This window comes from Oryctolagus cuniculus, chromosome 3 (genome assembly GCF_051225735.1).
Source record: "Oryctolagus cuniculus isolate XC-2025 breed Fujian yellow rabbit chromosome 3, ASM5122573v1, whole genome shotgun sequence".
In the NCBI taxonomy this organism is placed as follows: Eukaryota; Metazoa; Chordata; class Mammalia; order Lagomorpha; family Leporidae; genus Oryctolagus; species Oryctolagus cuniculus.
In genome coordinates, this window is record NC_142869.1 from 58,215,159 (window position 1) to 58,242,698 (window position 27,540).

The 27,540-nt window shown below is 38.4% G+C and overlaps 1 protein-coding gene and 1 pseudogene across 5 annotated transcripts in view; both read left to right on the top strand.

Moving 5' to 3' along the window:
* The window catches only part of PDE1A (phosphodiesterase 1A), a 371,956-nt gene that overhangs the window by 74,611 nt on the left and 269,805 nt on the right, over window positions 1-27,540 (top strand). The window lies entirely within an intron of this gene.
* LOC149127346 (FUN14 domain-containing protein 1-like) lies at window positions 6,936-7,401 on the top strand (annotated as a pseudogene).

The following is a 27,540-nucleotide window of genomic DNA, read 5'->3' on the forward strand; positions in this document are numbered from 1 at the left end:
ACAAAAAGAATAAAATCCTATCATTTGTGGCAGCATGGATGGAACTGGGAGATGTCTTGTTAAGTGAAACAAGCTAGACACAGAAAGACACGTTCTCACCCTTTTGTTGTAGCTAAGGAGTGTATTTCATGGAAAGAGAGTAAGATAGTGGTCCATGAGAGGCAAGGAAGGGCAAAGAGGAGGGTATAAATACAGTTGGGTACCACCGTGGGAAATGAAGGCAGGGGAAAGTCTTTCTTGTTCAATTTGGGGTTTAGGACCTGGGATTATAGGAAGCCTTCTCATATTCGGTTGATGATCTTTGTTATCCATTGTACTGTTACTCCATTTTATTTCAAAAGAAGATCATTTACTTCCTCTTGAAATTTTTGTACAAGCTATGAAAACTATTATTTTTGAAAATGTATCTCACTATCATGTATCTTTGGCTTATACCTTTGATAGTATCAGTGACTTATAGATGAACATTTCCTTTATCAACAGCGAAAGGTACAGGAGTTTTGACTTGAACTTATCAGAGCCTAAATTTTACTTCAGCCAACACAAGTAACAAAGATATTCCTTAAATATAATCAATTTCATTTTCCATGAGTAATTCTCTCATTAAGCCAAGCCTATTCTCCTTGTAATCATCTTAAATTTCCACCTCTCATAGCTATTATTTAGCCAGTTTTTTTTTTTTTTGGTTGAGAAAAAGTCCTTCACATAATGCCAAAAACATTATATCTATATGTAAATCTATCTCTGTGTGTATATATAATGTATATGTACATGTATATATACATATATATATATATCTCCAAAGTGTTTCTTAGAATTATTTCTATTTTATACTGCTTGTCAGTACACACATTCATTTCAGATAATTCACTTACATAAGAATGAAGACTTCTACTTTGAGATTTGCCAGTCATCACATCATTATCATTATCACCACCAAGGCCATTCATTAGCACTGACCTATTCTGGCACTGTGGTGTCCAATCAAACCTTTTCATAGAACCATAGACTTTCAGATTTGGAAGTCACCTTGAAGAATCTTAAGTTTTTTATAGTATACTTAATTACCATCTACAAAGTGCAATCATTTCTGAAATTTTGTCTAGTAATTTTTGTTCAAATGCATCATTTAAATTGTCTACAGGTAGATGGCTGCAGAAGATCTTGTTTATTTATAATTTCCTATCTTGTAAGTTAAGTGCTTAATATAAGAATGTATGATACTTGAGAAAAGTGGCTTATATGTTAGACATAGCAGAGTTCACGGCAAGGTCAGTAAAATAAGATTATGAGGGGTCACCAGCAAATAATTAGGACTATTTTAGAATGTGAAATTTTTTGCAAAAATCATCCAGCAGACTAAAAGTAGTAATGAATTTGCCTTTTTCAAGGTCAGCGGAATTGTTACCTGAGATTGAGAGCACAGCTTCCCTGGAAATGTATTTAAGTACCTAACAGGAAAGGGAACATCTACCAACCTAATCCATCCAGATAGGGATTCTCAAATACGTTAATCCTGACTATTAGGAAATTGTTTTGGGAAAACCAAGTTTATGAGAACTGGGTGTGAAAAGCAGAAGTGGCATTGAGACCAAAGAAAGTAGTAGATAAATCAGGATTACACAAAGCATAATATATTAGGCACTTACAGAGAGAAGTATGGTCTTGGGCTGCTACAAGACAAGGGAATTCCCATGCCATAAGGCAGCAGAAAAAGGATGTTTTGTAGACAAAAGGTAGTTCATAGCTAACTGAAGTGCACCTGGACTTTCTCAAGAAATATTAATATTTCAGGCATCAGATAAAAGACATTCCAGGCATTGGTTCCCAGGATAAAATGTTCGGTAGATTATCTTAATGACTTTGTTTATCCCGTAGTATTTGCGATGACTGTCAGGGTCATCTAAAAGGCAAGTTGGCAGTTACAACCAAGATGGCTTCATTCATGTCCAGCTGGATCCATATAGAAGTGTTTGAAAATATTGGGGTATAATTTTTATTTTTTCTAATAACTAAGGAACACCATAGGCACTTAGTGTGCGAGGTGCTAGAAGTCTCACAATATGAAAAGCTGTCTTTCATCCTAGAATATTTTAAAATCCCCTACAAGACATTTGAAAAGGTGCCTCTCTCTCTCTCTCTCTATATATATATATATATATGTATATGCCTAGAAACAAATTACGTTTTCAATATCAACACACATTTACACACAATATGCCTGACATATGCCTTGACAAGGTTTTTTTTTTTTTTTTTTTTTTTTTTTTTTTTTTTTTTTTCAGGCAGAGTGGACAGTGAGAGAGAGAGAGACAGAGAGAAAGGTCTTCCTTTGCCGTTGGTTCACCCTCCAATGGCCACCGCAGCCGGCGCACCACGCTGATCCGATGGCAGGAGCCAGGTACTTATCCTGGTCTCCCATGGGGTGCAGGGCCCAAGCACTTAGGCCAACCTCCACTGCACTCCCTGGCCACAGCAGAGAGCTGGCCTGGAAGAGGGGCAACCGGGACAGAATCCGGTGCCCCGACTGGGACTAGAACCCGGTGTGCCGGTGCTGCAAGGCGGAGGATTAGCCTAGTGAGCTGCGGCGCCAGCCTCCTTGACAAGGTTTTTAGTATCCATGAAATTTTCTAAGTGGTTCATAGCTCTTTTCTGCATGTGTAGCTGTTTGTTTGCAGTGGTTAATATAATCATTTGTAATTTCAGGATGTCTTCTACATCTCATCATACCTGAGTATGTTAGTATATATGAAAATTCATATTATTTTATTAATTTTATTTGTGCTATATTATATATAAGGAATCATATTGATTTTGTTTATTGTGGTAGTCAAATCATGTTATTTATTAAGTTATAATTATATAAGTTATAAATGTATAATAAAGGGAACACTACAAAATTTTTTTTTAACTTTTATTTAATGAATATAAATTTCCAAAGTACGACTTATGGATTACAATGGCTTCCCCCACATACCGTCCCTCCCACCCACTACCCTCCCCTTTCCCACTCCCTCTCCCCTTCCATTCACATCAAGATTCATTTTCGATTATCTTAATATACAGAAGATGAGCTTAGTATACATTAAGTAAGGATTTCAACAGTTTGCTCCCACACAGAAACATAAAGTGAAAAATAATAGATGATTTTTTTTTAAATGATGATGAAATCAGATCAGACCTATTGTCATGTTTAATCCCAGTGAGAGTCAAGTTGGGAGTTGATCATTTCTTTCTTTTTTTTTTTTTTTTTTTTTTTTTACAGAGGATCAGTTTAGTATGCATTAAGTAAGGATTTCAACAGTTTGCACCCCCATAGAAACACAAAGTGAAATATATTGTTTGAGTACTCATTATAGCATTAAATCTCAATACACAGCACATTAAGGACAGAGATTCTACATGAGGAGTAAGTGCACAGTGACTCCTGTTGTTGACTTTACAAATTGACACTCCTGTCTATGGCATCAGTAATCTCCCTATGCTCCAGTCATGAGTTTCCAAGGCTATGGAAGCCCTCTGAGTTCTCCGATTCTTATCTTGTTTAGACAAGGTCATAGTCAAAGTGGAGGTTCTCTCCTCCCTTCAGAGAAAGGTACCTCCTTCTTTGAAGCCCTGTTCTTTCCACTGGGATCTCACTCGCAGAGATCTTTTGCCAGAGTGTCTTGGCTTTCCATGCCTGAAATACTCTCATGGGCTTTTCAGCCAGATCCGAATGCCTTTAGGGCTGATTCTGAGGCCAGAGTGCTATTTAGGACATCTGCCATTCTATGAGTCTGCTGAGTATCTCGCTTCCCATGTTGGATCACTCTCCCCTTTATTTATTCCATCGGTTAGTGTTAGCAGGTACTAGACTTGTTTATGTGCTCCCTTTGACTCTTAGTCCTTTCATTATGATCAATTGTGAACTGAAATTGATCACTTGGACTAGTGAGATGGCATTGGTACATGCCACCTTGATGGGATTGAATTGGAATCCCCTGGTATGTTTTTAACTTTATCATTTGGGGCAAGTCAGCTTGAGCATGTCCCAAATTATACATCTCTTCCCTCTCTTATTCCCACTCTTATGTTTAACAGGGATCACATTTCAGTTAATTTTTAACACTTAAGAATAACTGTGTATTAATTACAGAATTAAACCAGTCATATTAAGTAGAACAGACAAAAAAAATACTAAGAGGGATAATGTATTAAGTTGTTCATTAACAGTCAGGGCTATGCTGATCAAGTCACCGTTTCCCATAGTGTCCATTTCACTTCAGGAGGTTTCCTTTTTGGTGTTCAGTCAGTTGTCACCGATCAGGGAGAACATATGGTATTTGTCCCTTTGGGACTGGCTTATTTCACTCAGCATGATGTGTTCCAGATTCCTCCATTTTGTTGCAAATGACTGGATTTCATTGTTTCTTACTGCGGTATAGTATTCTAAAGAGTACATATCCCATAATTTCTTTATCCAGTCTACCGTTGATGGGCATTTAGGTCGGTTCCAGGTCTTAGCCATTGTGAATTGAGCTGCAATAAACATTAGGGTGCAGACCGCTTTTTTGTTTGCCAATTTAAATTCCTTTGGGTAAATTCCAAGGAGTGGGATGGCTGGGTCGAACGGTAGGGTTATCTTCAGGTTTCTGAGGAATCTCCAGACTGACTTCCATAGTGGCTTGACCAGTTTGCATTCCCACCAACAGTGGGTTAGTGTCCCTTTTTCCCCGCATCCTCGCCAGCATCTGTTGTTGGTAGATTTCTGTATGTGAGCCGTTCTAACCGGGGTGAGGTGAAACCTCATTTTGGTTTTGATTTGCATTTCCCTGATTGCTAATGACCTTGAACATTTTTTCATGTGCCTGTTGGCCATTTGGATTTCCTCTTTTGAGAAATGTCTATTGAGGTCCTTGGCCCATCTCTTAAATGGGTTGTTGGTTTTGTTTTTGTGGAGTTTCTTGATCTCTTTGTAGATTCTGGTTATTAACCCTTTATCTGTTGCATAGTTTGCAAATATTTTTTCCCATTCTGTCGGTTGTCTCTTCACTTTCCTGACTGTTTCTTTTGCAGTACAGAAACTTCTCAATTTGATGCAATCCCAATAGTTAATTTTGGCTTTGACTGCCTGTGCCTCCCGGGTCTTTTCCAGAAACTCTTTGCCTGTGCCAATATCTTGAAGGGTTTCTCCAATGTTCTCTAGTAACTTGATGGTGTCAGGTCTTAGATTTAGGTCTTTAATCCATGTTGAGTGGATTTTTGTGTAAGGCGTAAGGTAGGGGTCTTGCTTCATGATTCTGCACGTGGAAATCCAATTTTCCCAGCACCATTTATTGAATAGACTGTCCTTGCTCCAGGAATTGGTTTTAGATCCTTGATCAAATATAAGTTGGCTGTAGATGTTTGGGTTGATTTCTGGTGTTTCAATTCTGTTCCATTGGTCTATCCATCTGTTTCTGTACCAGTACCATGCTGTTTTGATTACAACTGCCCTGTAGTATGTCCTGAAATCTGGTATTGTGATGCCTCCAGCTTTGTTTTTGTTGTACAAAATTGCTTTAGCTATTCGAAGTCTCTTGTGCCTCCATATAAATTTCAGCACCAATTTTTCCAGATCTGAGAAGAAGGTCTTCGGTATCTTGATTGGTATTGCATTGAATTTACAAAAATTTTTTTAATAAATGGATCTTTGGGTCTATCACAATGATTTTGGAATTTTAGTGTTTATCACACTCTCCCCCAGGCCTTATTAAAATAACAAACTATTGTCCCAACACTGAATCAGTGTTTCTGATTCAGTGGGCTTGGGAGGAACTGTGATTACATTTGCATTGTTGACAAGTTCCTTGGTGGTGCTGATTCTGCTGATCCAAAATGCACACTTTGGAAGCAAGGAAGGGACTAATTGGTTTGAGACCCTGAGTAGAGCTAAGCAACACTGACGATTAAGGAAGCAACATTTTATACCTATCTTGAGTCCACATCTATCTGGTTGCAAAGATAGACCTGAATTTTCTTGGATTATTTTGTATTAAAATGTACACATGAGAGGCAGGTATCATGCATGCATCATGCTGTAGTAGGATAAGCCACTGTTGGGATGCCCTCATCCCATATCAGTGTGCCTGTTTGAGTACTGGCTACCTTGTTTCCAAACCAGCTTCTGGTTAGTGCACATCCTGGGAGGCAGCAGATGATGGCTTCAGTGTTTGCATCCCTGACACTCATTTGGGGGATCCAGGTGAAGTTCTCAAATCCTGGCTTCCGCCTGTCCCAGCACTGGCTGCTGTGGGCATTTGGGGAGTGAACCAGCAGATGGATGAAAGAATGGAAGGTATGTCTCTCCCTTCCTTTCAAGAAGATGATTTTGAGTAGATGAAAATAAACACTTTTGGGGCTGGTGCTGTGGTGTGGTAGGCTAAGCCTTTGCCTGTGGCGCTGACATCCTGTATGGGCACTAGTTTGTATTCTGGCTGCTTCTTCGATCCAGCTCTCTGCAAATGGGCCTGGGAAAGCAGTGGAAGATGGCCCAAGTCCTTGGGCCCTTGCACCTATGGGGGAGACCCAGAGGAAGCTCCTGGCTCCTGCCTTTGGATACATCCAGTTCCAACCATTGTGGCCATTTGGGGAGTGGACCAGCGGCTGGAAGCTCTCTCTCTCTCTCTCTCTCTCTCTCTCTCTCTCTCTGTGTGTGTGTGTGTGTGTATGTTTCTCCCTCTCTTTGTAACTCTACCTCTCAGATAAATAAATAGTCTTTTTAAAAAGAAAATAAAACTTTTTACAAGCATGTATGTGATGTGTCAGAAATCATCTAATCATAATTTATTCTGAATGGCTAGCCCACACACTTGTTTGTAAATTCTCCCATTAAAGGAATGCCCTGTGCAAAGAAGTATTTTTTTAATAAGTTCAAAATACTTTCAGAAAATAAGCAGACTTGTTCTGGTTGTATCATGGAGACCTGGAACACCCCTCCCCAAGACTACGAAAGTGATGACAACTCTTAAGTAGTGTTGGATTTAACTGAGATTTAAGAAGACACAACTGTGGGAATCCAAGTGTTTGGCCATAGCTTGGGACCTATTGTAGAAAAATACTTAGTAGCTGCCAGATGGTAATAGGTTTCATGACGGGCTGGTATGCAGTATTTTTGTTCCAGGAACTTGTAAGACTTGCAGCAATTGCAGTAGGTGATGGTTTTCTTCTCCTTCAGATTGGCATTTACAGTGGCTTTGTGTAGGATGAGTGGAAGAGAGTTGAAAAGATGTAAACAAAACAAAAATATAGATTAAGAAATGAGCAAATAAAGCAACAATTGAAATCAACAATATAATTAAAGAAGCAAAAGAATTTATCAAACAGAACATTGGGATATCCAGAGGCTTTGTGGGAGGGTTTTTGCTAGGCCTTGCATCTTAAGGACATGAGAGTTCTACCATAGTGGATTCAAATGTGAGAGCAGAACTGGAGGTGACAGGACGCTTCCTCAGCAGTACCCGCTGCCAGAGCCTCCAGGAAAAGGGGAATGACTAGCTGGACAAAACTGAACTCAAGTCTTACTATTTCTGCATCCGAAGCTTGGCAAACCAGCATCTCTGATAAAACAACCTATGCACTATGTGAATAATAGTATTCCCGAGCAAAACACGACTTTCATAAATTTAAAAAAGTATATCTGTTTAGAAACAAGTCTATAAAATACCATCAGTAAATATAGATTTGGAAAGAAAAAAATTCAATTGGACTTAATGTCTGATGAAATGTTAGCTTTTGTATAAATATGTTATTCATTGTGTTTTACAGTATAGTACTGGTAACTTTTTGTTTTTAAAGATATGTTTGCGAGGCTGGCGCCGTGGCTCACTTGGTTAATCCTCCACCGGCGGCACCAGCATCCCATATGGGCACTGGATTCTGTCTCGGTTGCTCCTCTTCCAGTTCAGCTCTCTGCTGTGGCCCGGGAAGGCAGTGGAGGATGGCCCAAGGGCTTGGGCCCTGTACCCGCATGGGAGACCAGGAAGAGGCACCTGGCTCCTGGCTTTGGATTGGCACAGCGCTGGCCGTAGTGGCCATTACGGGGTGAACCATGGAAGCAAGACCTTTCTCTATGTCTCTCTCACTGTCTACAACTCTACCTGTCAAATAAAAAAAAAAGATACGTTTGCAATAAATTCAAGAACCACAATGTCCTTTTGTAGAAGGATTCAGAAATAATTGTAATCAGTATATTTAATAATTCTATAAATAATAATATTAATAATAATTATTATTAATTCTGCTGGTGGTAGTAAAAAGAAAATAAACAGAGTAAATGGGGGCAGCATGCTTCTGCATTGGGCTGTTGAATGGTCTTACTAATATTTCTCAGGACGAAGAGTAACATGGCCTCCTGCAGTGACTATTCCAGAAAGTTTCTTGAGCTGTTTAGTCAGAGTACCTACTTTATAATACATGGTTGATATGATGATACCAATGTAAAGGAATAACCCTGAGTCTTGCCATCATCATGCTTTACTCAGGTGGCTCACAAAATTCTGAGCAGGAGCTATGATACGTGATTACTCTTAAGCCATAAAAGACATCTAGTCATTCTGGTCACACACACACACACACACACACACACACACATGTCTCAGCAATGATATACCCCATTTAGTATAATCATCAATGTATACAACATTATTTAAACTGAAAGGTTTTCTAATCTCTCAGTTTGGATCTGCTTATGTAGAACATCATGGTAAGCCGGCGCCGTGGCTCAATAGGCTAATCCTCCACCTTGCGGCGCCGGCACACCGGGTTCTAGTCCCGGTCGGGGCGCCGGATTCTGTCCCGGTTGCCCCTCTTCCAGGCCAGCTCTCTGCTGTGGCCAGGGAGTGCAGTGGAGGATGGCCCAAGTGCTTGGGCCCTGCACCCCATGGGAGACCAGGAAAAGCACCTGGATCCTGGCTCCTGCCATCGGATCAGCGCGGTGCGCCGGCTGCAGCGGCGGCCATTGGAGGGTGAACCAACGGCAAAGGAAGACCTTTCTCTCTGTCTCTCTCTCTCACTGTCCACTCTGCCTGTCAAAAAAAAAAAAAAATTAAAAAAAAAAAAAAACATCATGGTAGGAAAATAAGTGGGGGCACAGTCACCTTCTATTTTTTTGTTGGCTAGAAATTTAACTCCTTTTTAAAAAAACTTTCATTTAGTAAATATAATTTTCCAAAGTACAGTTTATGGATTACAATGGCTCCCCCCCGATAACTTCCCTCCCACTAGCACCCCTCCCATCTCCTGCTCCCTCTCCCATTCCATTCACATCAAGATTCATTTTCAATTATCTTTATATACAGAAGATTGATTCAGTATATATTAAGTAAAGATTTCATCAGTTTGTACCCGCACAGAACATAAAGTGTAAAATACCGTTTGAGTACTAGTTATAGCATTACTTCACATTGGACAACACATTAAGGACAGAGATCCCACATGAGGAGTAAGCACACAGTGACTCCTGTTGTTGACTTAACAATTTGACACTCTTGTTTATAGCGTCAGTAATCTCCCTAGGCTCTTGTCATGAGTTGCCAAGGCTATGGAAGCCTCTTAAGTTCACTGACTTCGATCTTATTTAGAAAAGGTCATAGTCAAAATGGAAGTTCTCTCCTCCCTTCAGAGAAAGGTACTGCCTTCTTTGATGGCCCCGTTCTTTCTACTGGGATCTCACTCGCAGAGATCTTTCATTTAGGTGTTGTTTGTGTTTTTTTTTTTTTTTTTTTTTTTTTGCCAGAGTGTCTTGGCTTTCCATGCCTAAAATACTCTCATGGGCTCTTCAGCCAGATCCAAATGCCTTAAGGGCTGATTCTGAGGCCAGAGTGCTGTTTAGGACATCTGCCCTTCTATGAGTCTGCTATGTATCCCACTTCCCATGTTGGATCATTCTCTCCCTTTTTTATTCTATCAGTTAGTATTCACAGACACTAGTCTTGTTTGTGTGATCCCTTTGACTTTTAGACCTATCAGTGTGATCAATTGTGAAAAGAAATTGATCACTTCGACTAGTGAGATGGCATTGGTACATGCAATCTTGATGGGATTGTGTTGGAATCCCCTGGCACATTTCTAACTCACCTGCATTCACAGAGCTGCTTCATGTTTACTGTTTTTCTCCTTCCCTTCGTCCCTCCCTCCCCCCTTTCCTCTCTTGCATGCCTTCTTTTCTTGCCTCCCTCTCTCACTCCTTCCTTTCTTCTCTTCCCTTTGTTATACTGAGGTTTTGGCTGACTGTGATGGAGCAATTTGAGGGTTCCTCCTGCCTTGCCTTAGGGTGAATTTCTAAGCAGTCATCATCCCCATCTCCAAGGCACTTAGAGATCCTACACCTTCTTGCAGCTGAGGTCTTTGCACTCTTCCAGGAGATGCTCTTTGGCAGGATGCAAGGTGATTCCAAAGTAGCTCATTCTCTTCCTGGCTGAATCGAGACCAAGGAAACCCTTGTAGATCCTTCCCCACCGTCAACACCAGGAGTGCAGGTTGGCTCCTGGGGGTCCATCTTTCTTCATCGAGGTGTCAGTCAGTTTTTTTACCCTTTAGATTTCTCTTGGGTGAGTCGTAAGTCAGGCCATGGGGTCCCTTATATTCCAAGAGATCCCTGTCAATGCTTTCCATTGATCCCACTGCAACCACTCTGCCTTGGTGCCATTGGAGCTCACCAAGAGTCTGTTCCAGCTACTGACCACATGGGCTAATTATCAGCACAAGTTCGTGGGACACAGGGGCACATTGTGATCGCTTGAATGCATTTTACAGCCCAGTCTTCATTAACTTCAATGGGAATTACAGAGAATAAGCTTAAATTATTTGTAAATCACATTTGTCAGAAGGAAAGGACTTGACATGGGTGATGTATGTGCTTTTTATATTCTCTATTGTTCTTAGAAACGGATACACAGTGCCAGCTGCAGATGTCTTCCTTTTATAGTCAAGACACAGAAATTTTGCAATAAGAACAATTCTTAGTTTTTATACTTGTAATTTTTAAAGATTTATTTTTATTTACTTATTTGAAATACAGAGTTAGTTATAGAGAGAGGTAGAGACAGAGAGAGAGAGAGGTCTTCCATCTGCTGGTTCACACACCAAATGGCTGCAATAGCCAGAGCTGAGCCAATCCAAAGCCAGGAACCAGCAGCTTCTTCCGGATCTCCCAGGTGGATGCAGGGACCCAAGGATTTGGACCATCCTTTTCTGATTTCTCAGGAGCATTACCAGGGGTCTGAATCAGAAGTTGAGCAGCCGGGATTCAAACTGACACCTATATGGTGCTTTAACCCACTGCGCCACAGTGTCGGCCCCGTACTTGTTGTGTTTTTATACATCATGAATATCTCACAGTTCTCACAAATATAATATTAATGTAACATGTCTCTGGTGAAGAAATTATAATTACCAGTGCATAACTCTGGGAATTTGTAAAGAAAACAATAGCATTAACAGGAATGAGCCTGATTTGAGCCTCACCAGTTCTTGATTCAATCAAACTGCAAAGGATTTTCATTTCCTAAGTAATGTTTATTTCATTAAGAAAAAAACCATTTTTTGAGAACTAGCTTGATGTCATTGGATTATTGTCTCCTGCCTTGAGCCAATAAATTCACTTTCATGTGCAGAGCTTGCATTTTGGCCCCTGGGCTAACAAAGGCACATGAACTGAGCTGGAGTCATAAACTGAACATTTCTGAATTATACTCAAGGAAGATTTTATGGTTTATTTCTCCAACTGGAAAGATTTTGGCTCAATTTAGCACCCTATATCCCCAATTTTTCTATTCTTTTCCTTTGCCCAATCCTTTATTGGCTCTGGGTTAATAAATTTTTGTGGGTGCCACAGTCTTTTGAAAAAATATGCTTTGTGCTTAAGAATGCTTTTATTTCCTTTTATAGGGAGAAAAAGAGACAGCAGCTGGCAATAAGAGTAGTTACAAATAATGCCAGTGATAATAATGTTGATGATGACAAATAAAAAGCCAATATTTATTGGGACGAGTAAGTGGCAAAGTAGCTTAAGCCTTCACTTGGAACGCCTGCATCCCACATCAGAGTGCTTGATTCAAGTCCCGGGTACTCCATGCTTCTAATCTGGTTTCCTACTAATGTGCACCCTAGTAGGCAGCAATGATGGTTCAGATAATTGGGTCCTTGCCACTTCCATAGGAGTCCAGGATGGAGTTTCTGGCTCCTGGCTTCCACTTGGCTCAATTCTGGCTGTTGAGGACATTTAGGGAATGAACCAGTTGATGGAAGATCTCTCTGTTGCGTGCTCTCTCTCTTCCTCTTTCTCATCACTCTGTCATTTAAATAAACAAAAGTAAAGTAAGTACATTTTACTATGTTCTAGGTACTATGCTCAGAATTTTATAAATTTATATTATCATATTTAATCTTGACAATTTATGAAGCAAAAATAATTTTGCTTATATCTTGTATGTTGTAGCAGTCAGTATAATGGAGTATCTTAGTTGGTTTAATTTAATCTAGCATGTTATAACGGCTGAAGTCTAAATTAAAAAAAAAAGATTTATTTATTTTGAAAGGGAGAGAGAGAGAGACAGAGAGACAGAGAGAGAGAGACCCTTCATCCGCTGGTCCCCAAATGGCTACTACCACCTGGGCTGGGTCCAGGCCAAAGTCAAGAGACAGGAATTCCATCCCGGTCTCCCATGTGAGTAGCAGGAACCCAAGTCCTTGGGTCAGCTTTAACTGCTTGTGCCAGCTTTACCTGCTTTCCAGGCTCATCAGCAAGGAGCTGGATCAGAAACAAAGCAGCCTCGCATTGAACTGGCAGTCTGATATGGGATGACAGTATTGTAGGTGGAACCTTAACCTGCTGTGCTCTAAGCCTGGCCCCAGAAATCTAATTTTTTTTTTTTTTTTTTTTTTAGTTAAAGGCTACATACTCTATACAGTTGGCTACATACTCCATACAGTTGTTAAAATTACTATGGTTCAATTTACTTAATTAGGGCAGTTCTGTGAAGTAGTTACCATTCTGAAGTCTATTTTAAACATATGGAAACTGAAAGCATGGGGACATTAAGCAAAATACCCAAGCTAGTCAGGGACAGAATGATATACAAACTCAGGCATTTTTGTTTTCTGGTTTTATGGATATTAGCACTTTATAACTCTTCCCAGCCAAAGAAATCAAGATAATGCTGAAGAGTAAGTGTCTAGTGCCTCTCAAAGAATGTGGGAAGCAAACTTATGCAAAATAGAAAATTGACAGTTGTACTTTCTCCTTTCAATCTGAAATGCCATCGACAATATTTGAACCTCAAACACCCTCTTTTGCTGAAGGAACATGTTATAGGTAATGAAGTGAAGGATATTATCCAGCCCATCCCATTCTTTTCACTATTAACAGTCCAGCATAAATTGCCCATTGAGGTGTCTGTGGTTTTACTTTTGTTTTTGGCAAGACTGAGTTGGTGATCTTTTTACTCACATTTTAATTTTTGGTGTATTTTTCCTGCTTATCATTTATATTTGGCAGGAAACACCCACATCTGGGTGTATTGTCATCTCTGATGCCTTTTATTCACAGGCTTATTACAAGGTTTGAAAAACTAGTATCCTCAAAAACTCTAGAAGTTGTTCCTGGTGAGTGTGTGTGTGTGTGTGTGTGTGTGTGGTATACTTCTATAGGTAATATAATTATAGCATCTGCCAATAGTTTTAATTTTAAATATAAACATATTTGCAAATATAACGTCTAATTAACTGGATTTATAGAGCGAGGAAAAGGACATTGCTTTAGTGCTGGTATGTAGTATGGGCTCAGTTTCCCCAGAGGTAAAATGACTTGATCTCTATAGTATCTTTTCACCCTGGCACCACAATTAGTGTTTGTGCAGGCTATGAAATGGATTTAGAGTTGAATATGAAAACCTTGTAGTGGATAAAGCCTTTAAATAAAAAAAAAAAATCAGTTTGAGCCGTTGAACCACACTAAATTAAACCAATTCAAAACTCTGCTGAAAAGAACTGTAAGTGAATACATTTGCTGGTACATGAAAATTGGCTGTCATGCACAATCATTAGCAGTGGGTGATAGTTTTTTTGGATGTAATGTGGAAAGAACAGAGCTGTTTTGAAATGCCTTTGAAGTTTTTTCTTTCAGTTCCAAATATCTGAGATTCTTTACAATTTTCACAGCGAAATGGTCTGTAATTTTGCTGGGTTCTAAAAAGTCACATATGGTTTACAATTCTCGAGTTTCAGGGTACTTGTAAATCAGATTCAGTAAGGGAATTCATAAGTTGGAAGAATAATTCAAAGTTAACTCTAAATTACCTGATTTTAAAATCTGCTTTCAATATGACACAAAAACAAGCTAGATGGTAAGACTAAGTGAATGATGTGGGTTTACTTATTTATTGTATTTAAATTCTTTTTCACATTAGAAACATATGCTCTGATATGGTACAAATAGGCCAAAATAGTAAGAAAAGAAGGAAGTTGGTCAAAGGTTATTGAACATGCACCCACTTTTCAAACATGAATGTTAGGATCTTGGAATGTTAAGAAAGTCAAGGATTTGCATAATTAGAAGAAGGTTTCCTAAGCTCATATTGTAGAGTTCAAATGTTCAACTATAGCTTGTGGTCATATGGCATAACTGGTGTCTGCAAAAACATCAGTGACACCAGGGTTGTGGAGTAAGGTCACATAGTTAAGGAGACAACGCCTGGGCTCCAAGCAAAGCTTGTGCTCGATCCCTATAATGTCAAAAGTTTTTCCAGTGGTTGTAGTCATCAGCAAACATCCATGACAGCTTAGGGATGGCACTCTGAAGCATAAGGTTGTTTGAGCAGCTTAGACACAGTCCAGAGAGTGAAATTTTATACTCGTTCATTCATTCACTCATCTACCACTTACTGTCTGTAACACCCAAGAGTCTAGCAGGACAACATGTCATGGACATAAGAAACTATGATACACAGTAGACAGTGAGTTGTGAGAAAGGATACAAGTTTGTGTTTGACCAGAGAAAGGAGAGTCACTAAAGAAAACATGGTGGAAAGGTAGCCTTGCAGCTGGGCCTTGCAGAGTAGGCATGAATGCCTCAGTGGACAGATCCCTAACATGCCAGGTGTCCACAAGCATCATCTTTACTGGGATGTGTGAGGACTTCTATTTGTTGGCAGTCCCCAGCAGGTTTCTTCTATTGCTTTCTACTCATATGCTGGATCAGCAAAAAAAAAAAAAGGGGCGGGGGGCTCTTTATGAGTTGAACTCATACAGGGGAGGGTGAGTGGGTGGACTCAGAATTTTGGAAGAAGTAGGTCAGGTATGTCTTCAGTCTGAAACAGCTGCTGGCTGATTTCCATATGGCCTTCTTATATGGCCATGGCCCTCTTATATGGCCATGGCCCTCTTCCACCACTTGGAAATTATTGCTCATAGATGACATAAACTATGAGGACAGCAAAATTGAGTGCAATATTATATAGGGAAAATGAAGGACACAAAAATTTATGAGGGGAAACATCTTGTAGTAAATTTGATATGAACAAAAAGTACGCATGTACGTGCATGTGTGTGTAAATGAAAAAAATTGTCAAAGTAAACATTTCCCCAATGGTTTTCTTTTTGAAACTAGGCAACTTGAAGATACAATTCTAGAGTTTAATATATAGATTAAAATGAAAAAAGTATGCAGTTGCTATGCATCAGACATTTGTCTAAATGCTGTAATGTCACTTATAAAACATAAATATTTGGCCGGCGCCGCGGCTCACTAGGCTAATCCTCCACCTTGCAGCACCGGCACACGGGGTTCTACTCCCGGTTGGGGTGCCGGATTCTGTCCCGGTTGCCCCTCTTCCAGGCCAGCTCTCTGCTGTGGCCCGGGAGTACAGTGGAGGATGGCCCAAGTGCTTGGGCCCTGCACCCCATGGGAGACCAGGATAAGCACCTGGCTCCTGGCTTCGGATCAGCGCGGTGCGCCGGCCACAGCCCGCTGGCCGCAACAGCCATTGGAGGGTGAACCAATGGCAAAAGGAAGACCTTTCTCTCTGTCTCTCTCTCTCACTGTCCACTCTGCCTGTCAAAATAAATAAATAAATAAATAAATAAATATTTTCTAAGGTGTCCATGAATATTTTCCCTTTTTTGCAGATGAAGAAATTGAAGATTAACTACTTTAAATGACTTCCTTGGATCACACACCTTGTTAGAGGGGGAACTGAGATTCTAGTCAAAGCATGCTTTTCCAGAGTTCTTGCTTTTTATTCTGTATCAGAGAATCACTTAAAAGCATATTAAATTAATGTTTAATCATTTAAACTAAACATTACTAATATGTAATATAGGTTAGTTAATTAACCAAACAGTAAAATTAGCAGATTTGTTAACTTTCAATATGAATAGCTACTCTGCTTCAAAGTAAATGACTATCTCTTGTCAGTTTTTTTTTTTTTTTTTTAGTTTTATTTATTTATTTGAAAGGCAGAGTTACAGAGGCAGAGGCAGAGCCAGAGAAAGAAAGAAAGAAAGGTCTTTCATCCGCCAGTTCACTCCCCAAATGACTGCAAAGGCCAGAGCTGGGTCGACTGGAAGCCAGGAGCCAGGAGCTTCTTCCAGGTCTCCCACGCAGGTGCATCCTCTACTGCTTTCCCAGGCCATAGCAGAGAGCTGGATCGGAAATGGAGCAGCCTGGACTTGAACTGGGATGCCGGTGCTGCAGATAGCGGCTTTACCGGCTATGCAACAGCACCAGCCCTGTCTCTTGTTGGTTTGTTATCTCTCACATTTCAGACAGAATTCGTTCCCTAAGTCAAGGCATTTGTTGTAATCACTCCTGACCTACACGAGAGATTATACTTAATTCAACAGATGCTTAATAACAGTAAACTTTTCTCTACCCTATTCCTCTGAGTTGATTTAATCTATGATAAACAGAATGCCAGTAAGTGATCAATGGCTAAGAAATATATTGTAACCCTTTGTTAACTATTGACTAAACCGACAGAGGTGATCTGATACAGCTGAGGGGTCCCTGGTCTCTTCCTGGCAGGAGACTTGGTAACTGTGTATGCCTTTCATCCAGTAAGCACTTAAGATGCCAGAAAATATCCCTGGGAAACCAGCTGTATCCATTATACTTTTTAATTAATTTATTCTGGTTTTTCTACTTAGAACAGTAATATGATACAAGCTGAGATGATATAAAAATGATGCTGCATTCTGACTTTAAATTTTTTCAGTTGAAAAACTGGTACATTTATCTGACATATTAGCATTTTAAATACTGATAAATACTGAATATTCATGGCTCAGCATGTCACCTCATTTATATCATACTAATTGCTTAATGCGTTTTGGTGAAATTCTCTTTTGATGCTAAAGGCCCTTGACCATATTGAAAACAATTTAAATCAAGATTTAATTGAGGGTTAAAGAAAATACTTTTAGGAGACATGTTGCAGTTTTATGCCAACACACTAATCTTTAAAACAGCCCAAGTATTTTTAAGCTTCACAAATGGAAAAAATAACAATATCAGCCAGGAATGAAACAAGATATGTTTACATTGTTATTGCTCTGAGCAGAAACCGATCCAAGTAATAGGATCAAAAACCATACAATATTTTGATTCAGTGTCACTTTAACCACTAACTTATCTTCTTGTCCTGTGGATTTTCCTCTTTTCTATACTTTTTTTACATTGAAGCTAATTTGATTTTTATTAGCAAAACTATTTTCTTTTAAACTCTGAGATTACTCTCAAGAACAATATTTATCAGTTTCAACTCTCCTGAAGGGAATCACTAACATTCATGGAACCCAGAAAAAACAATGCTAGTTAGAAACAAAACAATGTCATTTGATTCTATGTCAGATGGGAAAAGGGAATGTTTATTTTGAGGAGAAAGTTCAAGGCATAAACTATTTATTCTAAGTGACTTGTTTTACTGTTGATTTTATATCAATGAAAAGCTGATTTGGACTATTCTATCATCCCCATTGAGATTTTAATAATTATATTTAGAATAAAATCCCTATTTTCTCATTTTTAAAATACTATGTTTCTATATCTTCAATAAATTTTATCAACAATTTAAACATCTTTGTTTTCTATCTAAATTAGCCATAGGTGCTGAGAAAAAAACTGTACTGAATGCTCAACCACCCCTTTATCATTTCCAAACAAAATTATGGTGTATGGTCCAACATACTCTTAAATTCCATTTTCTACAGCCAATAAAAGCAAATTTTTGGCAGAGATCCAACGTATGCCTAGTTTATCTTGTGTATCTCAGGACTATATTAGCATACTAAATCCCAAAGGTTAGTTATCTTTTCCATTCTTTTTTCTCATTTTATTCATAAAGGAGAATAAGAGTACTAAATTAAATACTTAAGACATTCTCTGGGAAAAAAGTATTCTATAGTGAGATATGCATCTGTGAAGTTATGTGTGGATAGACAGAGAATCTTTTATTAGAAGATAGTATGTAGAAGCTAATGTTTTGGAGGTAAGTATAATCATTGCTATTGAACTGTCATAGCTTCTAAGCTTTCTCAACACACAGAGCAGGATACACACACACACACGCATGCAAACATACACAAACATAGGAAGATAGATAGCTATAGATACATACATATATAGATAAGTATATTTCTTTCCAAACTGAAAATTTGTAGGTAGTTTTCTGCTAAAATACAATATAAATATGCATTTAATAATTAGCAATCCAGTTTATGTAAGACAGTGTCAAATAGATGTACAGGATACAAATATGTTTTCTCTTGATTCTGCACAAAATAAAACAGGAAAGACACAGTTACCATTAACCAGAGGGAAGTAAAGTGCTATTGCCTGGATGCTGTGAATTTTTTGGAATTAGAAGTCAAGTTTCTCAACAGCCACAAAGAGAGACATGTAACTCAGATTTTCTCAGGAAAGGTTTCTAAAAGTAAGACATATCCACACTGAGTGCTGAATGGAAAGCTGGAAGTGGCTATGAAAAGAATTTGAAGAAATCATATTCTAGGCAAAGGAGCTTGGCGTCTGTAAATTCCTTGAGGGAGAACATTTTGTTTTAGTTGAATTGAAAGTTTAATATATCTGAAACTTTGAATGTGTGTCTATGTACTGGATGAGTGGGTGGGAAGTTTGAGAGACAAAGCTGTAATGCAATATTTATATGTAAGATTTATGAAGCTTAAATACAATATATATTTCATATTATATAAAATGATCTTAAAGAGTTTGGCCATCATCGGGGCATCTGGGAATCCATTGAAGGATTTTAGGTGAATAGGAATTATAACTTTAAGGAGTTTTATTTACCCAATGATGAAAGAAAATGTATGTATACATAATTATTACGCAAAATTGAAAGTTTTATAAGTCTTGGGAAAATTAAACAATGATAGACGAATTAAGAGCTGGAAGATTATTTCTACTCAAAGAGTTCAGGTAAACTTTGGGGAAGGGGAAGCATTTTGGTTGGTTTAATATTCAACACGGTCATAGATTTTTCCATTTTATTCATTATTGATTGTTTTGTTTGTTTGAAATTCACTGTGAACTTGAAAAATACCTAGAAACACTTACGAATCATTGTCCTAAAGTTTGTAATCTTGCTTCTGAATTTTGGTATAAAATTTTGGTGTTAAAGTTTATTATTAGATAAAAGCATTAGATAAGCTGAATTATAAATTTCCTTTGATTTTCAAAGATTTTGATATAATAAATTAAAGTTCTAGAAAGTTAAAATAATTTTTAAATTTAATATAATTTAAAGTTAAATTTGGAAGAATAGAGCAGGAAAGCCCAGGAAAATTGTTTATCTTTTCTACTATTTTTAATTCTTTCTTTCTCTATACATATTTAAACACACACATAAATATGAACTTTTATTGTAAGACATAATAAAGTTAATATGTGTTATATAATGCATTAAACTTGTAACAAATCATTTGTATATATATAATACAGTGATTAAAAGCAAGGAGTTTGGACAGGCATTTGGCCTAGAGGTTCAGACACTGGTTGAGATGTCTATGTCCCACATCTGAGTATCTGGGTTCAATTTCTTATTTTGGCTCCTGATTTCCACTTCTCACTATCTCATAATCTGGTAGGCAGTGATGATGGTTCAAGTAGTTGGGTTCCTGTCACTCGTGCAGGAGACTTGGATTGAATTACTATCAGTTCAGCCCCAGCCCAGCCCCAGCCATTGTGAGTGTAATTTTAGAGTGAACCAGCTGATAGGATCTCTCACTTTTCCTTTCTATCCTCTCCCCATCTCTCTGCATGAGTCTTTGCCTCTTAAATATATATTTATATATTTTGATCAAGACATGTAACACAGATGAAATACTGCTGTCTGATCTACAGTTCTTATTCAAGTTCTGCCTTTGTCCCAATAGTATCCTTTAATACTATGTCACTCCTAGTCCAGGATCATGCATGATTACATCACCCAAGATGATATACCACAACTACACAGTGGTAAAAAAAAATGAAATCTGGTCATTTACAACAAAATGGATGAATCTGGAAAACATCATACTTAGTAAAATAAGCCAGTCCCAAAGGGACAAATTCCACATGTTCTCCCTGACCTGTGATAACTAATAGAGCACTTAAAAGGGAATCTGTAGAAGTGAAATTGACACTTTGAGAAGCTATGACTTGAACAGCCCTTGTCTTGACTGTTGTGGAACAGGTTTTTTTTCTTTATATACAATTTTTGAACCCTTTACTTAATGTAGAGTTAGACATATTTGTATAAAGTCAATTGAAAATAGATCTCGGCTGGCGCCGCGGCTCAATAGGCTAATCTTCACCTGCGGCGCCAGCACACTGGGTTCTAGTTCTGGTCGGGGCACCGGATTCTGTCCCAGTTGCCCCTCTTCCTATCCAGCTCTCTGCTGTGGTCTGGGAGTGCAGTGGAGGTCCTTGGGCTCTGCACCCACATGGGAGACCAGGAGAAGCACCTGGCTCCTGGCTTTGGCTCAGCGCGATGCGCCGGCTGCACTGTGCTGGCCACAGTGGCCATTGGAAGGTGAACCAGTGGTAAAGGAAGACCTTTCTCTCTGTCTCTCTCTCACTGTCCACTCTGCCTGTCAAAAAAAAAAAAAGAAAAGAAAAGAAAAGAAAAGAAAATAGATCTCAGTAATAAATAAGAGTGGGAATAAGAAAGGGAGGAGGAAGAGGGATGGGTAGTATGGGTGGGAGGGTGGGCATGGTGGGAAGAATCACCATGTTCCTAAAATTGTAATTAGTAAGTGTATGAAGTTTGTAACTATAAAGATGTATAGTTCTGCACACATTTCTACAGATTACTTCTAAGGGTATAGTTTAAAAACTTACCATGGAACCCCGAATCCCCTAAAGCTGGGTGGTAAAAATACCATCGTAAGTGTTAAAGTAATCATATGGATAGGATTAAGTGTCTGGTAATAATACTAGATAGAATTTAAAAAAGAGTGAATATTCCAACATGGGAAGCAGTCCACACAGCAGATTCATAGAATGGCAATGACTTTAAATAGCACTCTGACCTCAGAATCAGCCCTTAAGATGCTCTGGTCTGGCTGAAAAACCCATAAGAGCATTTCAGGTGTGGAAAGCCAAGACACTGTGGCAAACGATGTCCTACATGAAGGACCTTGGTGGATGAGATCCCAGTGGAAAAAAGTGGTCATCAAAGAAGGAGGTATTTTTCTCTGAAGGGAGAAAAATGGTCTTGTCTAAATACTGACTGAGTTTGTGGATTCAAAAGGCTTCCATCGCCTAGGCAGCTCATGTAAGAGCCTGGAGTGATTACTGAAGTCATACATAAGAGTGTTAATTGTTAAATTAACAAGAGTCACTATGTACTAACTTCTGTCCTCAAAGAGTTGTATTACAATTATGTCTAAGTGCTTGCAAAGATGTATCATTCTTGGGTGCTTTTTAAAGATAATTAAGTTTCTAAAAAAAGTAGTGAAATTAACTTCAAGGTGTAATGACTTTGAACAGTTCTTGTCTCGACTATTGAGGAACAGTTTTTTTTTTTGGGGGGGGGCAAATTGTTGAACTCTTTACTCATAGAGTTGGTTTTCTGTGTGAGGTCAGTCAACAGAGTGTCACCTTTTCTACATATACATTAACCACATAGTAAGCTGATGCAAGTTAATGCCAAGCTGAAGAAGACAGAGCAGCTTTGCCCTGATCTTTTCTTGGATCCTTGAATGGAGTTGAATTCTTGCACAGGTTCTCCCAAAAGAAAAGTTTTCTTGAAAACTTTAAATAAAATTGTCAAAGTAGGGAAAAACCAAAGATACCAAATAACCAACTTTCTTGTAGCAAAATGTAGTCATGTAAACAGATGGTCACATTTCTTCTATGACCTCAAATATTTGTTCATTTAGACCCTATATTTCTTTAATATGAATTTTTATAGGCACAATTGATGAAGTGTTTGGCATACCTATTAGAAACATTTTCCAACCTCCATAGTTTTCTTGGCTTCAGAACTTTTTATCTTATGAACATGTGATTCTCTAGCCCAACAACTGTTTTCATTAAGGCCACTAGGGCTTCCATAGTCAACTATAACACAAATATTTTTGTTCTCTCTTCTTTTCAGCTCTGGTAACAACGACACCATTGTCCAAGTTGACATCCACCCCAATTTTGTTGTAGGACAAATTTTTAATCCCAACTTCCCAGTCTACTGGATATCTTCACTGGATGCTCCTCCCTATCCATCCTTCAAGTGCCAGAGCTTAACTGCTTGGGCCCTTACACATCCAATCCACGTGTTCTCTCTGTGACACCATTCATGTTCATAATCTCATATTCATGCAGTGGTCCCCATTTTAGCTCTCTGCTTTCATCAATTTACCAACTATTTTAATTCAAGTATCTAACTGCTACCTAAACCTCACCACTTGGGCCATTAGTATTGCAAACTCACTGTGTATCACCAATGAGCTTGTCATTACACTTCTTCCTTAGTATCAGTCCATATGGGACTGGCCCCAGATGAAATTCTTAAGAGAGCTTCTTGAAGTTGGAGATCAAGGGAACAGCAGAGTTACTTCCTGAAGCTCAGGGGCACTTGGGGATAAGCATTTTCTGAATGGAAAAGCCAGAGGAACTCTGCAATGTTTGGGAGGGTGAGTAACTTGACCTTGAAATTTCCTTCAGATTCTAGGAGGCTGTGCTTCTATTTATAACAAGTAGTAACCCTTCAAGGTAAAAAAAAACTTAGGTGTATATGAGTTCCCATACTGAAATAATATGTGCTTTCAGTATAGCTATGTTCTGTATTTGCAGAAAAATGGAGGAAAGCATGTTCAGTACCATAACTTAAGATTCAAATTAATTGATAATATCCTTGGACCTTATAATTTGTAAAGAAAATTATTCATGAACTAGGAGTAAGAGAGTAAAGATTAAAGTACAAAATGATCATAAGGAACAGAGAGAGGAAATCAAAGTGTATCATATCAGATGGCCCCAACTGTGTGGCAGGCAGTAGTGGTTAAACACATGGGCTATGGAGGAAAATAGTCCTGGCTTCAAATTCTTGCTCTTCTAGCCCTAGCTGTACATTATCTCTCTCTAAAATCTGGATTCCAATTACTATCCCAACTTGTCATTAGCAAAATTCATTGCAATAGGGGATGCAGAGCCCTAAACAGTGCTTGATTGATAGTATTTGCTCAATAAATGGCTAAGTTCTTTTACTAGAATATGGAAGCAACATAAACTCATAGTTTTAGGATTGCACTCATGTAGCCTTTCCAGTCTTTTTAGTGAAGGTAAAACATCTTGTGATGTAGTTTTGAAAAAAAGATGTTTTAATTTTAATTCAATAATTCTTTTGTTATTTATGTTGATGTCAACATGAATTTAAAGAGAGAATTGCAATCCTGAAACACATCTCAGTATTGGACAGCCATTCTCTATGTTGGGGCTAGAACCACGAGTTCATTTGTATATTTAGTCTGAGTTGATTTTCTGGAGTCTCTGTATATGCTTTGACCAGAAGTTTTACCCATTTTTTTTCATTGAGGATTGCACAACATAAATATGTTAAAATTTAAGTAGTAAAGCCTCCAAATATTTAGTCTTCTGCTCTACTTGGTTCTCTGGTTTCTACATTTGTGAAGTTCATTGTGTATGAAAGATTCAAATGAAACTAATGTGTCTCTGGAATCAAATCTTAATTGCTGCAAAATTTAATCTATTTTATGTTTTCAGAGAATTATATTTTTAAAGATAATATTAACCATGACACTTCTTACTTAAGGCTATTATTAAAACCAAGAACATGGCCATGGAGGGGCAGTGTGTCTTACCACATATACAGACTTTGGCCAATTTTATAAGTCTTCTGATTCTAGCTTTTTTTGAGTGTGAAATGGATGTGTGATAATCTGCCTTTTAGGGGTATTATATAGAATTATCTGAAATAGTCTTAATACATAATAAATGACACGTCGGCTTTCCTGCTTCCTCACTTTCCATTGTGTTTAGTGGAGAAAAGAGCAGAGATAAGAAGAATATTGCGTTTCTTAATGTTAAAAACTCACCGAATTTCTAAAGTGGTCTTGATTTCCAGTATTATTTTCTAGCACTGGGTCATGTATCAGATGATATAGATGACAATGTGTCCAGTGTTGGGCTTGGAACAATGTCACTGAAGAATATAAGTCCCTATGGAATTTTACTTTTGAGGTAAGTGAAATGAGTGTACAAGTTAATTATGGTAACAATATCAAAGAACAATTAATAGTAATGATGCCTTGGTATGAAACATGAGATGGCAATTCCAGAGGTGAGGTTGGCAAGAAGAGATCATTACCATGGACATAGTGGAGGAAATGGCCACTGGAAGCAAAGCAAAAGATCTGAGGCTGGAATGAGGTGTCTGGGGTGTAATATCAATGTAAGGGTACAAATACATATGGTCTACATTTATTCTCTATGCTAATAGTTCATTTTTTATTTTAGAAAAATAATAGCAGTAGCAATCCATTTCTATACATCTGGCTTATTTGCTCAGAACCTACCATACATACTATTGAACATTTGGCAGGCTCAGCCGTCACTTCTATTCAAAGTCAGCATGAGTCATGTTTATCTCTATTGCTGTATAATTCTAAAAGCTCAGAGAAGTCAATAGGTTAGCATTGAGGAATTTTCCATTTACTGACATTGATTCAGTTCAATTCTTTGTGGTTGTTCTTCACGTTTATTCATAGACATTACGGGAAATTTAAGACCGACTTAGAAAAACCAATTACTAATTGAATTTTAGACTTATGTTGAAATCATACTTAAAATTTGGATCAGAACTAGTAGCAATGAGTCAGCCCTCAAGCAAAGCTGGTACTTAGTGATGGACCTCAGAGTGATGTAGACACTAAACAAGTCTCAGTGTGTACTGACATCTGAACAACTTTTCACCAAAAGAGGAATTGCAAATAAGGCTATCTTGGAATGTTTGTGGAGTAATGAAAACTTCAGAATGACATGTTTTTGAGCCACGATATCACATGGATTATTTCCCCAACTGCATTCTCTCTTCTTGTGTAATGCATGCTCCTCTGTAACTCTGCAGGCTGAGGGAGTACCAACCACACTACACAGTTTCATCCATAAAGTGCCTGAAAATCCTGCGCTGTTGCCCCTGTGGGCTCTTGAAATACTCTGCTTGTCCTTGCTACTAGCACTCTTGATCCTTACTCTTGCTGTTCAAACATCTCCTTTCTAGTCCCTGACTTAAAGGGAGTTTTCTATGGAGGAGGCTTCTGTTAGTAGTGCTGCTTTACTGCTGTGCAAAAGTCATTTCCTTTTATAGTAGATTTATACATTGCTTGGTGGCACACTGAGCAGTGGGTGTTTGGCTATGAGAATTCAATGACTTCTTTTGTTGTTGTTGTTGATGTTTTCACAAAATGTCACACTACTCAAAGCAAGTTGTTTGGCTGCCAGCACTAAACACTGTTAGAACTTGTGGGAGTGCTAATTGGAGCCAATCAAACTTTAACTGACCTGCTTCCACACTTCACTGACAAAGAGGAATTTCTCTCACTTTGTGAAGTACAAAGGCTCATCTCTGATGTATATAAATGACCAGAGAGTTTGCCAGTTTGGGGAACAGGTTTCTTGTCACTGGAAGCTATATATTCAGATTTCCTTATTAATTCATTTAAGAAAATAACAATTCTGATGTATTTTGTTATTGAATAAGTAGCCAATGAAGTTGAAGTGCAACACACAATTAAAAAAAAAAAAAACAACAACAACTAGTTTAAAGCAATTTCCGGCCAGAATCCGTTCCTCATTCCTCCCAGAATCAGAAAACATTTTTGGTGTAATTGAGAATGAATTCCAGAGTGATTCTCAGTTATAATGTTAATTTTAATCTTCCAATTTGGTATAATTTGGTTGTGGTGCTTGCAAAACACAGGCATTGTCCCTAAGGAGGTGTTAAGAGATGTGGCCTTTAGGAGGTGATAATACTCTGAGAACTGTTGTTTCTTTCTTAACTGGTAAAAGACCCTTTAAGAGAGGGTTACCCTTCTTGCTTCTGCTCTATGAGGCCACAAAAGGAAGCCCTCACTAGACTAGATGCTGGCAACCGAGTCTTGAATTTCCCAGCCTCCTGACTTGTGAGGAAATGCATTCCAGTTCTTTCTGAATTACCCAGTATCAGATATTCTGTGAACTAAAATCGTGTTGTATTTGTTCTCAGATATATAAAGCCTCTGATTAGAAGAAGTGTAATTTCATACATTTCAAGATGAGAAGCATGTATAAAAATGAGAAAATGTTTTGAAGTATTGTAAGAGACCAATAAAAGAGTCCATATTTAGGTTCTTACAGTCATAAATATGAGTAAAAATATATTTTAGTTTAATAAACTACGTTTATTTTTACAGCAACCAGGGAGAGTTCCGATTTTTCCTATTACTACATCTTACAGAATTTTTTTGTGTGTGTACAGAATGGACAAATTTGTGAACAAATAATGACACAAATTGTGCTACATACAACTTGTGATACTTGATAGGAGGGAAACAAAGACAGTGCTGTCTGTGAAATTCAGATAGGGTGTGGCCTGTCTGAGGAGGGGACAGTACATTCGAAATAAGCAGAGAGAAGGGGCGGTATGCACAAAATGGGCAGGAAAGAGTGGTGGGTGGTCAAGGAAAACAATGTGCCAGGGCAGTGAGTGGGAAAGGAGCAGGGTCATGGTTTTGAGATGAGATGAGGTGTGGGTAGGTGAGGGTCATATTAGGTAGCTCACATTGTGGTATGATGGCTCACTATGCATCAACGAAATGACTAAGTGCCACAATACAAGGTGGATAATGTGCTTTTCTCTCTTCCATATTGATGAACGTGACCTTTTCCCTGTCTGCCAGATGTACCTGTCTGCATCATCTGGGGAAGAGGGGCAGGGAGTGTGGGATTTACATTATCATAGATTAAAGCAAAGAGAAATAAGAAGCTCAGCTTTGAAAACCTGAATGGAAATGTTGAATCCTGTCAGA